Source organism: Lactuca sativa, chromosome 2 (assembly GCF_002870075.4).
Source record: "Lactuca sativa cultivar Salinas chromosome 2, Lsat_Salinas_v11, whole genome shotgun sequence".
Classification (NCBI taxonomy): domain Eukaryota; kingdom Viridiplantae; phylum Streptophyta; class Magnoliopsida; order Asterales; family Asteraceae; genus Lactuca; species Lactuca sativa.
Window position 1 is genome coordinate 99,444,056 of NC_056624.2, and position 13,308 is coordinate 99,457,363.

The window sequence follows — 13,308 nt, forward strand, 5'->3', positions numbered from 1 at the left end:
ATTCCAAAGGAGATCAGCTCCTTGGAAACATCCTTCTTGCATTAAGTTTCCTTAATCTTACACAGATTGAAAATTCTAACTTTGAAACATTTCCAGATTCCATTTTGACTATCACTTCTGACCAAGAGTTGCCTCCTTACAGACTATGTCAATATGGTCCTTCCAGAATTATCACTATACTTCCAACTGTCCTTGAGCAACCAATCTTTGGTAAACCTTAGATTGTCCTCGACAATTGTTTAATCCTTTTAGTCATATCCAGTTCTAAACCTTTTTCCCTTCTTAATGCCCTAGGCATTTGGAAAATTTTAGAACGAATGATTATAGCACATGTAATCGATCCTATATCCGAAGCATATGGGACACGATTCATGATGTCTCACATAAAGACTAAACCAGTCTTTTGCTATAATATGTCCATTTCAATTTGCCAAGTTCTCATAATTCAGATTATGAAAAGGGATGCCGTAATCATAATCGAATTTTAGAACGCAAATAATGGACCCGTATACAGAATTTCCTTATGTTGAGCCATTCCAACATGAAATTCATATATATCCTTGACTAAATGATTAAAACCTCACGATCTAAGCTTATAGATTTGAGATGAAGTATAATTTCCTCTCCCTTAATTATAGCAAAACAACTCTTTCCCAATTGAAACTTTTGTTTTCTATAATTAACATTGCTAACTTGCAATACTTATCATAATTATCATGCTCCCACTAACATGATGATTATTAGCATAACACTTATGCTCCCACTAGCTTTGACATGTACTCAGAAATCAGCTGGACTTCTAGAAATCAATACTTCATTGACTTTCTTACCAAAGTTCAGATTTCTGATGCTAGATTGTTTTGATAAAGTTGTATCAAAATCATACACCTTCCCTTAGATAGCACACTTGTGAGTCTAAACAATTATGAAGAGGTATGCCGTAATCATAATGGTTAGACCTTTTTGCCACTTCTCACAAGTCCAGGTTAGTGTGCCGGTTAACCACACGCGCTCCACTAACGACTTTGAGAATGCAAATATCACAATTGCTATCTAGATAAAATCTACTTAGTGAAAGTGTTTCCTCACCATCATTTTCATGAATCGGAGAGAAACCTTATGACACTTAGATTTATATGGTGTATGTGTTCTTATCCATGTGAATTGTCAAAACCATAATCACAAGACAAAGATAATGACAAATCCAAACTCATATGGACCGAACTCAATCTTAACTTCTTGCCACCTGGCAGCTCAAGGGCCTGCCATTGCTTCCAAGTTGTTGTGCAACAAATTGAGAACTCTAAGAACTCATATGCAAAACCAACTTTAATTGGAATGGGCACAGAATATGTCAACACAATAGATTATAAACCTCAAATTGTGTGCTAGAGAAGAACTTTAGGTTTTATTCTTGATTAGTTCTTGAGACTTTCAAGACCTTTAAGACTCCCACTGTCCTCTTGACATATAAGACTCCCTTGTCAAACATCCAAGAGATAGTGCGGATTCTAATCAAGAAAAACACTTTACCCAATTGGCCTAAGTTGGTCTTTGTTTTATCCAAAACATCACAACTTACCAATTTCAAATGTACAAGAGTAGAAAACTTTTACTCTTACATTTGACAAGTGTTTTAGACCTTCTTTAAGACATGTCACTCAAATGACAATCTTGGAGTATGACTCTAAGACTTGTATTGGAACGAAGTATGACTCATCTTCTTGATTTAACCATTTCAACAATTCAAGATCCCTCTTCTTAGTCATAAGAATGCACTAAGATTTCCTTAGAAAACTAATTGTGATATGGTTTCTTAATCATTAAGATGATCACAAAACTGATACTAAAGTACTCTCCCATCTTTTTAGATTTGAGAAACTTTTATCCTTCTGCCTAATTTGATTCTTCTTATTCGCTTTTTTGTGGTGGACTTAATCAGTGCACAAGAATGTGTACTCGATCCCTAAGTCCTTTACTTGACTCACACATCCATGTGGCCGAGTAATTAGTCTTAATTTTTCCAAAACTTGAAAGTTCTCATTCATCATGCTATACAACTTGCATGATTCCAAGTTCCGGTCCACTTGAAACTTGGATGATGAGAATCTTTCCTTATTTGGTAAATTTAGACATTACCACAAATGAAAGAATCAATTTCATATTTCCACTCTTGCTCTTAATGGAATCATATAAGCAACAATTTTTCCTCAAATGCCATTGTAAGGATATTTTAAAATAAATAAAATAAAAAATTTTCTTTTATTTTAAAACTTTGCGGAAAAACTTATCCTTACAATCCATATGAAAACTTGTTGTTATCTATTCCTTAAGCAATATCTCATAACTCCTAAGAAGTAGCTCAAGAATCCGATCTTCAAACTACGCGATAGAAATCCATCTATGCGATCAGATTCAGCATATTCTTCCTTTAAGTTTCTTCACTTTCCTTTGATTCTTAAACCATCACCATGCGACCCGGTCACATCATGTATCAAGAATCTCAGAATAGAAACTTAACAGAGTTAGATAGTGGATTTTACCTGAAGTAGAGTCAAACTTATTGACTTTAACATCCTTAGGTAAATTTGGCAGCTTCGCAACCAATGCCCTTTCTTTGGCAATACAAACATATGGACCCTTTGATAATGGTACACAGGAGTATCACAGACTTAGCTTTTCTCTTTTCCATTTGGTCAACCGAGTTGACTATGGTCGATCCCTTTCCATTGGGAAGAGAATGCTTTACTGGATATCCAATGTCATCATTGTCAATGTCCATAAAGTTTTAGGAAGTTGATCTTAACAAATAGATAAGATCATTAAGGGTCTTGTCATAGTCTTTTTCATAGGTGTCCCAAAGGAACTCACTATGTGACTTAGAAAGTGATTGAACCACCAACTTTCTCAAGACTTTGACACCCAACTCTCCCAGCTTGTCAATATGTGACTACATCTCCAAGATGTGCTCACACCTAGACCTTGCCTTGCCAATAGGGCTTGAGTGACCTTAAACTTTTCAAGAACTTGTGGGTTAGGGAGAATAATTGGAGGAGGAGAAAGAAGTATGATATCCATGGGACATCATCTTCATTAGGAAACCTTGTTTCAAGAGATTTGGGAAGATCATAAGTGTCTAAACCAGACATCTTTTGGGAGATATTCAAGATAGTTGATTTTAAAGTCCTTAATATGACACCCAATATGAAATATTAAGGCTAGGACCCAACAAACTATTTTATAACTCAGAAGAGGGATGCCGTAATCCAAGCTATAAAATATTTGAAGGTAGGTGAATGACGATTCACCAATTTCCACCAAGATAAACGAAATGTATTATTAGGTTTTAATTGGTTTTGAAACTCCTAGATCTTTGAGATTCATTGAACTGTTCAAAGGCATGTTTCAATCTCGAGTGTGCCCTTCAGGTTTTGTGACTGGGATGCCGAGGATCACAAAACAAGGTGTGAAGTAACCATGCAAATCACTTGGTACCCTTAATAAATTACCCCTCAATCGATGTGCCGGTTAACCACACACGCTCCATCGATACTATGATAAATATTAAGTCACCCTTTACCTACCTTGTTAAGTCCAAGTTAGTGTGCCGGTTAACCACACACGCTCCACTAACGACTTAGACAAAGTGTAAAGTGTAATCTCATGGGTTAGCACCTTATTCACATTTTTCCTAAGTAACTAAGATTGGGTATTATTAAGAGTTTAGTTACTTAGTATTATCATTAATACTTTTAATGAATGAGAATTATAGTCTTGTCAAACCCGTTCGGCTAACGACCCTCCACCGGTCAAGCAAGCGGTGGGTGAGAGTGGACACCCATTAAGTTGCCATTTTATAGGCAACAACCTTATACCCACCTTATAGACCGGCTTCGTGAATGAGGCGTACTAGCGGTAAGACTGACTTTACTCTTATACATATATATATTATTAACTTATAATATTATAAAGTATAAGGGTTGAATTTTAACTTTTAAAATTCTAAGGGCTAACTTGGAATTAAAGTATTCATAAGTGAAAACTTTACAAATTCAAAACTTGAGGGCAAGTTTTGAAACTATTCAAAACTAATTAATTCCATAACTTATGTGTTTAAAGTAGTTTTAATCCAAAAACTCTTCAAGTTCCATAACTTGAGGACAAGTTATGGAAGACTTTAAACTAATAAAAGAATTAACTTTTCTTTATTTTATAACTTATGGAATTAATTAAGGTTACACTTTTTTTTATTTTATTTTATTTTATTAAATGAAGAGACTCTTGGTCCTCCATAACTTGAGGACAAGTTATGGAGTCATAAAACCATTTAATTAGAACTAGACTCTTCATTTTTGTAACCTTTGCCAACTTTTATGAGTTTTAAGATTCATAAATGTGACTTATAAGTTACATAAACACATTTTATGAACTTCTTTTTAGATTAATTTGGATTAAAACCAACTATCACATAATTTTATTCATTAATCTAAATTCACTCATAAAATAAGGTAACACAAAAAAACTTTTGGTGATCCATAACTTATACTTAAGTTATGGAATCCTTTAAAACATTAACACCAAATTTTTTGTAACTCCATAAAACTTTGAATCAATTTTTTTAAAAACCTTTTCATATCCATAACTTATGGAGGTTTCAAAAAAAATAAAACTCTTTAGATCAAACTTTTAAAACTAATAAAATAATCATATTATTTTATCTTTTATTAAATTTGACCTAATTCAACTCATAAAGCAAATTATTCAAATTTTACAAATAATTAGTTTTTCACAAGAACAAGTAATTATCTTAAAATTTGACAAACTTCATGTTTTTTTTTTCAACTTTGAAAATAAAATATTTGCATCAATATAACAGAAAACAACCCGTGGCTCTGATACCACTGTAGGGTTTTGTGCATTCTAACACTCCTATGGTGTACATGCAACCCTATAAACCTTGGATCTATGTTTTCTCTATTATACATGCAAATAAGAACTTTCCAAGGCTTTAATCCTAACTAGCATATTATGATGTTCTTAATCTACAAAGTACTAGTTAGAAGACATACCTTTTAATGTAGCTTGATGTCTTCAAGCTTTAAGAGCTTAGCCCCAATAGTGTGGAAGCCTCAAGTGGAATCACAAATCACCAAGACACCTTGGAAGACTTTAGAGAATATGAATACTTGGTTCTCTCTTAGTAAAATCGGCTAGCCCTCTTAGTGTATCCACACTAGTGCCAATTTCACCAACCAAAGACATCTTTATATAGTATGGAGGATTAGGGTTAAACCCTAATACCCATGACCTTTCATTTCCTAGGATCCATGGGTTAAACACTCCATGGACTATCCATGAAAGCTTAGCCCAACCTAAATGAACTTGGCCCATTCCATATATATAAGAGTCCATATTTAATTAGTTCCTGTTGATCACTTAATTAATTATAAATTAATTCTTGATCAATACTAATTAAATAATATGATTCCATATTAATATATTAGAACTTATAATATATTAATATTAATCATAAACATACTATTCTCAAAAGATTATCCATATAAATTGTGTCGGTGAAGTGCAACCCAAATGGACCATGCCGGGTTGGGTCAAGTACATACCAAATATAGTTATGGACTTAGACATTAATCCAACAGTGACAACCCAAAAATTTCCGTTAGTTTTAACATCGAAATTAAGTACGTCAGAAATTAGCCAAATTTATCCCAAAAATATTTTTGACCGGAATTAAACCCGTTGGAATATGTTAAATAATATTCGTCAAGCAAACCAAAAATAAGGCGGTCTAATTTTAAAATTTCCGTGTTCAACGGTAGTCGTGAATAACCCCGTTCGCGGTTGGTGTCAGGTGGACCCCCAACCAGACCATAAACTCCACCCTATATAAGGGTTGAGTGGGTTTCATTCCAACCCTTTTCACACCTTAGGAGTCTCTCTCTACAAATCGGGTTTGGTCCAAAATCACCTCTTTCAAGCCCCAAACTAGTAAGTGATCTACCCTAACTTGTTGTTTAGCTCATTTAACAAGAAAATTCGTGTTTAAGACACCCAAAAGTGGCAAAATCATGAGTTTAAGGTCCAAGAACACTCTTGGACCGTAAACACTCATAAATGGGGTTTTGATGCCCAAAAACTCTTCCAAACCACTTATGGAGCTTAGTTATGACTTAAGGGATTACATGAAAGGACTTAGAACACTAAAATCTTAACATATGGGGAGTAAACATGAGTTTACGGTCTAAGAACATTCTTGGACCGTAAACCCATCTTTAAGGACCATAAACACCTTTTTGGGTGTTAAATTACCCCTCAAACACCTCCAAAAGCTTCCATGAGTGTTTAGAGCCTTGTAATCCTTCATGTGATGCACCAAAACATGTCCCAATGAGCACACTTGAGTTTACGGTTTGGGAAGGTCTCCTAAAACCGTAAACACCCCTTCTTAGACCATAAACACCCCCAAAGGGTGTTAAAGTGCCCTTAACACTTTGTATGGCTTAGAATTGGACCTAGAACTTTGTATGCCTAACTTACAACCACCAAAACACATGATTCATGGACAAACATGAGTTTACGGCCGTAAAATCATGTGTTTAAGGTAGTAAACTCACCAAGAACACCTTCATAGACCGTAAACACCTTTCCAAGGTGTTTAAGTGCCTTTAACACCTTCCTATGCTCATATAAGTGACTAGAACCTTGCCTGCATAGCCTAGAACCACGAAAGCACAAAAGAAATGGACTAACATGAGTTTACTACCGTAAACTCATGTGTTTACGGCCGTAAACTCCTCAAGGAGTGGCCCATGGACCGTAAACTCCCTATTGTGTCCATTTTGAGCCCCAATCACTTCCTTAGCCCTTGATTCGACTCTAGCATGATTCTATGAGTGAGATAAGACCTTTAAACATCCCATGACACCACTACCATGAGTTTACGGCCGTAAACGCATGGGGGAAGTGGTCTTGAAACCTTAAACATCCATAAGGGCCATCATTTGAAGAGTAAACTCCAATGTGAGTCCATACACACCTTCTATGCAACCCTTGGTACTTCTAGCACTTGTAGCAAAGTGTTTTTATGTAGTAAGACATCCTTACTTGCTTAATTAGTTATTAAATGACTAATTAGATACTTAAATGTATTATTACATGTTAAATAGGATTCGCGTGTGTGGTCAAGTCCTCACTTGACACTTAGCATCCTATACCGTCCTTTCATCCGAAACGCCAACGTTAGGTGAGTTCATACCCCTAAAATAACCTTTTAAACGTTTTTACATGCTTTTATGGGGGGGGGGGGGGAATACAAGTTAAAACATTCTAGTTATCATATCAATCATATGTGATTAATAACCCGCATACACAAGGATTTATCACACTTTCTGCTGTTTTACCAAGTATAATACTATAGATGGTTTTCCAAAACGTCTTTACTTGTTTAAATCTTTTCTCAAATTGTCTCTCGCACCGTATGTTTTACTACAAAACTAGTTACAACAGGGTTTTAATCAAAGGTTTTCTTTACTTATATCGTTTTATCAAATTATATTCTAAACGTGCTTATGAACGGTTTTCAAAGCTTGTTTTACATAACGATATCAAGTCGTAAATTCTTATTTTTAAAGATCTTCCAAAGGTTTTACCAAAGTTTTCTTCTATGCTTCTACTTCGTTAAATGCATGCCTGTACTTGTATAGTTATATTAATAATGTTTAAAAGACTTAGGAAGGCTAGTTCGCCCTATTTCCTTTTCCTCGTTGGGATGTGGTCTGGTGGGTATCGGATATCCGTCCGAAGGTCGTTTAAGCATTAGTTATATATCATGTATACATGTATGGACATAAAGGTTTACATCGAGCAGTTCATTTCCCTTGGGTAGCAAGGGCATCCTTCCATTCATCATTCATAGATCAGAGACACTAGTAACTATTATAGGAATAGTTAGGAGGTTCTATTTACTCTTTCTAGTACGAGAATTCCAAAGGAGTCAGTTCATTCGTGAGTCTATATCATTATTCCAGCGCCTCTAACAGAATTCAGAATACGAGATACATCTTCAAGACACGGATCTCCCCGTCGTCAAGTTGGTAACCAGAGTCTCTTGGAGGGAGAGCGGGCATTGTGTGTATAGATCTATACGGGACTGATACTCCCACACCCTGACTGCTAGCTACAGTCCCCGGCCTACCAAGCCAAGGGGTGACAAATGTCACATTTATTCCGATGCTTGCAGGGCGTCAAGTACTCTAGTTTCAATCGGTATGGTTACGAGTATCTCCATGTTTACCTTATAATTCATGGCCTTTAGGTAACGAGAATGAACACTGTACTTCGAGACAACCCACTTAGGATTAACGGACGTTTTAGACCTTGCTAGCTGTATCGTTCATTTGATACTGTCTGGGGTCTGTGTTTCTTTGTTTTAGACCTTGCTAGCTTTATCGTTCATTTGATACTGTCTGGGGTCTGTGTTTCTTTGTTTTAGACCTTGCTAGCCATATCGTTTATTTGATATCGTCTGGGGTTTGTGTTCCTTTTGTTAGACTGAGCCAGGCGTATCATTCATTCGATATTCTCCTAGAGTCTATTATTTCTTTTGCCTTAATCAGTAGTATTACTGCTGAGGCATATGTTATTTTTCCCCTAGTATTTTTACTTGTGATTTTCTCATTATTTCTTTAAAGTAAATATTGTTTTCCGATAATGATAGTATTTCGGGGAAAATTACTCTTTAAAACATAACTCTGTCGGGTCTTGGTAGAAGACTGCTTTTACTTAGAAAATATAGGATTTTCTGGAAAGGACGCTAATACACCGTAGATTCTAAACTACTACTTTTCATAAAGTTATTGTGAATAAAAATGCTTACTTACACAAATGACACTAAATACTTATGAACTCACCAGCATTTATAAAAATGCTGATACTCGCTTTCAAAATAACTTGTATTCTCAGGTCAGCGATAGACAGGTACATTCCGGGAGCTTTTGTTGAGACAACCTAGTACTAAGTTGCACCTATATTATTACTTGTATTACTTTGATGTTGCTATGAAATGTAACTCATGTAAAACTATTACTATTAATGCAATGGTTGTTGTACTTTGATTACTATACTGTATATGTTGTGATACTTGACATGACGTCATCCACCCCAGAACGTTTCCGCCGTTCCGGTTTTGGGGTGTGACAAAATCGGACAATCGTGTAGTGTTTTTAAGGTTTTATATAATATGAACACGACACAGTATAATGTTTTTTTTAATTAACATAAAAACAAAATGATTAAAAAACAACATGACACGACAAATATAACATAAAATAACAATTAGTTTATTTAATTACACATAATGCGACAAACAAGACAAATACGAAATACACGACAAGTAAATGTTAAATTGAGTTAACTTCGTGTCTAATTTTGTACACGAACACGACATAACATCGTGATTTTTACACTTGACACGAACACGCCATAAACACAAATTAGCATTTCAATTTTGTTTCGTATCATGTATTTTTGTTGTCTCATGTCATCAATTGCCACCCCTAGGTATCACTATATTTTCCGGAATATATTAATTCATGCAAATTTTGAGGTATCACAATGAATTTTATGAATCCTTGTATTGTAGACATCTAGAGATCTTATGTACATACAAAAATGATATAAATAACCATTCAGCCCGATCAAAATTAATCTACCTCACTAATATCAGACAAGGTAAAATTAGTCAGTCCAAACATATTTTGGCCAAGACAAAAAGATAAAAAGGGCTCCCAGAGTCATAAATATAATAAAGATTCTCGAATATTGAAGAATAGCTCATCGCATATAGTTGATCAGTTTAAGATCGACTGATGTTGAATGATGATGATTTAACCGCTCATCGTTACTTAATCATCATCATAACTAGTACGAACGCAACAAAACCATATTAGACAAAGAAAAGTATGCAATCATATAGTCTTCAAACTCATTGAGTACCTTTTTCGTAACCTGGAATAGGTGTTTCGTGTTTCTTATCATATCTTCATACGACAATATGAACACAATCACTTTATTTGTAACGGTTAAGACTAAGTATTAGCAAAATATATCTCCAGAATATATCTCCATATATATATATATATATATATATATATATATATATATATATATATATATATATATATATGCATTTATTGTAAATTGATAATGAGTAGTGTTTCCTAGTATAGTTCTATGTAAATCCCTGTAATCTCTCTTGTACCCTCTATATATATAGAGGACACCTCATATCAATAACATCATCAAGATTCATAGAATTACATGGTATCAGAGCAGCAGCCCTAGAACATTTGTTATTGAGAAAAATGTTCTGAATTCTGGTCTAAGCCTCATGAGCAGTTGAATCTGGTTCAAGTATGCGGGTGAGAAGATCATCAGAAAGCATCCAGTAAATCCATTGTAAAACAATGCGTCAATTTCTAACCAGGTCTCGTAGGTCTGATCTGTCTTGGCCGGGGGCGGTTCCATCAATGTGGGAGAGAACCTTATATCCACGAGCATGGAGTTTGAAGAGCTTAACCCAAGATGAGTATGTAACCTTCTTCCCATCAAGAATTCTGACCTTATTTTGAATGTTTGTGATAGTGTAAACTGGATGAATGGATTTGGTGGGGTTGGGGTCAGATTTGTCTCCCATGGAGAAAGCTAGAGATTTTCAGGAAAGAAGGGAGGTGAAAGGCAGGGACAATACAACCATGGCTATTGCAGAGGGTTTGAAAAAGGTGATGGGCACTTGGCTATAATAAACTTATCTCTTGCAATAAACTTGATCATTCTTTTGTATGCTCTTCATGTCAACTCGCTAAACACAAACGTCTCCCATTCACTGACTCTACATCTACCACTCTTACACCCTTTGACCTTGTCCATGCTGACTTATGGATCTCTCCCTTGCCAAGAAAAAGTGGTTACAAATACTATCTTCTCCTTATCGATGATCACACCAACTATACATGGGTATTTCCCTTAAAATTTAAATCTGAAACTTATGACAAATTTAAACACTTCCACAAATTCATACAAACTCAATTCCAGAAAACCATCAAAACCTTTCAATGTGACAAAGGAGGAGAATTTGACAACCACCACTTCCATTAATTCGCCATAACCACCGGCTTACACATCCGCTTCTCTTGTCCACACACCTCCTAACAAAACGGGAAAGCAGAACGTATGATTCATCACATCAACGAACTCATGCTCCCTCTCCTTACTCATGCTTCCCTCCCACCTATATTTTGGGTTGATGCACTCCATACAGTCGCTTACATCCATAATATCTTACCCACCAAACTTCTTAACTTCCACACTCCCACTTCCGCACTCTACCTCAAACACCCGTATGACCACCTACAGGTCTTCAGATGTGCATGCTACCCTAAACTTTCCGCCACTCGACCACACAAACTCTCCCTAAGATCCACCACATCTGTCTTCCTAGGATACGCAACCAACTACCGTGGTTACCGATGCCTTGACTTATCCAATGGTAAAATCATCCTTTCTTGTCATGTCACGTTTGACGAAACAACATTCCCTTATGCCACTAATACATCAAACTCACCACCAAATTATTCGTTCTTAGACACCGACCCCTCACCCCTCTTATTTCACAATCCCCAATCCTCTCTAACTCAAAATTCCCCCACATCCGAAGCAACTCACGAGTGTCTCCCATCCGGCACACCCCCTTAGATCCCACATCTCACACAAATCCATCACCCTTAACAAATACTCCATCCCTCATCACATATTCCAGAAGATCAAAATCTCACCCACCAAACCCCCCTCCCCTACCACCCCACCCCATGACCACTCGCTCTCGAGCAGACATCACTAAACCAAAAACCCCATTTAACCTTCACACCATATCCAAAAATCCAAATATTTCACCCCTACCCAAATCTTGTAAAATGGCCATTTATGATCCTAATTGGCACTTAGTTATGACCAATGAATACAAGGCCTTAATAGAAAATCACACATGGGATATAGTGCCTCGCCCACACGATGCTCATGTTATACGATGTATGTGGTTGTTTTGACACAAATTTCATGCCGACGGGACACTTTAAAGATACAAAGCATGCTTAGTAATTGATGGTAAATGTCAACAAGTAGGTGTGGACTGTGACGAGACTTTTAGTCCAGTGGTTAAACCCACAACGATACGGACCATGCTTAGCCTTGTTGTATCATGATCGTGGCCTATTCATCAGTTGGATGTAAATAATGTCTTCTTACATGGGGATTTAAATGAAACCGTATACATGTTCCTGTTGGGTTTTGAGCATTCTAACACTCCTAAGTGTACATGCAACCCTAAATACCTTGGATCTATGTTTTCTCTATTATACATGCAAATATGAATATTCCAAGGTATTACCCTATCTAGCATACAATCTTTTGATACTTGGGTAATAAAATAGATATAATACATTCCTTTTTAATGTAACTTGTCTTCATGATGCTTGAGTGCCTAGTGCCCCAAGTGTGACACCTCAAATGGTTCACACAACACCATGAACACTTGGAATAACCTTGAGAATATGGATACTTTGGTTCTCTCTAGTGAAATCGGCCTTGCCCTTCTGTGTACACACACTAGTCCCATTTCACCAACCAAGGACATCTTTATATAGTGTGGAGATTAGGGTAAAACCCATGACCCTTCATTTCATATGATCCATGGGTTAAACACTCCATGGACTATCCATGAAAGCTTAGCCCAACCTTAAATGAACTTGGCCCATCACACATATATATCTAAGAGTCCATATTTAATTAGTTACTTTTGATCACTTAATTAATTATAAATTAATTCTTGATCAATACTAATTAATTAGTTCCTCATCTTGTCTATCCAATTGTCCCGATGCCATGCAACCCAAATAGACCATATCGGGTCGGGTCAAGTTTTACCAATTATAGTTATGGACTTAGACATTAATCCAATAGTCTCCCACTTGGATAAGTCTAAAACTATTATTGAGTATGACTTCAAAACCCAACTAGCAATCGTAGCTCTCAAAAGCTTCTGTCGAACTCTGACGTGTTAATGAACTCTGATCTTGTCAATGACTTGTCCATTAGATAAGGGATCATATATTCCTCCATTCTAGATATCATATGGATTGAGACATGGATTATAAATCATTATCTCTATCCATTTGTTGTTTCCCGATTTCCGATTCATGACGACTGACTGATTGAACAAATCAAATCAATCCTGGC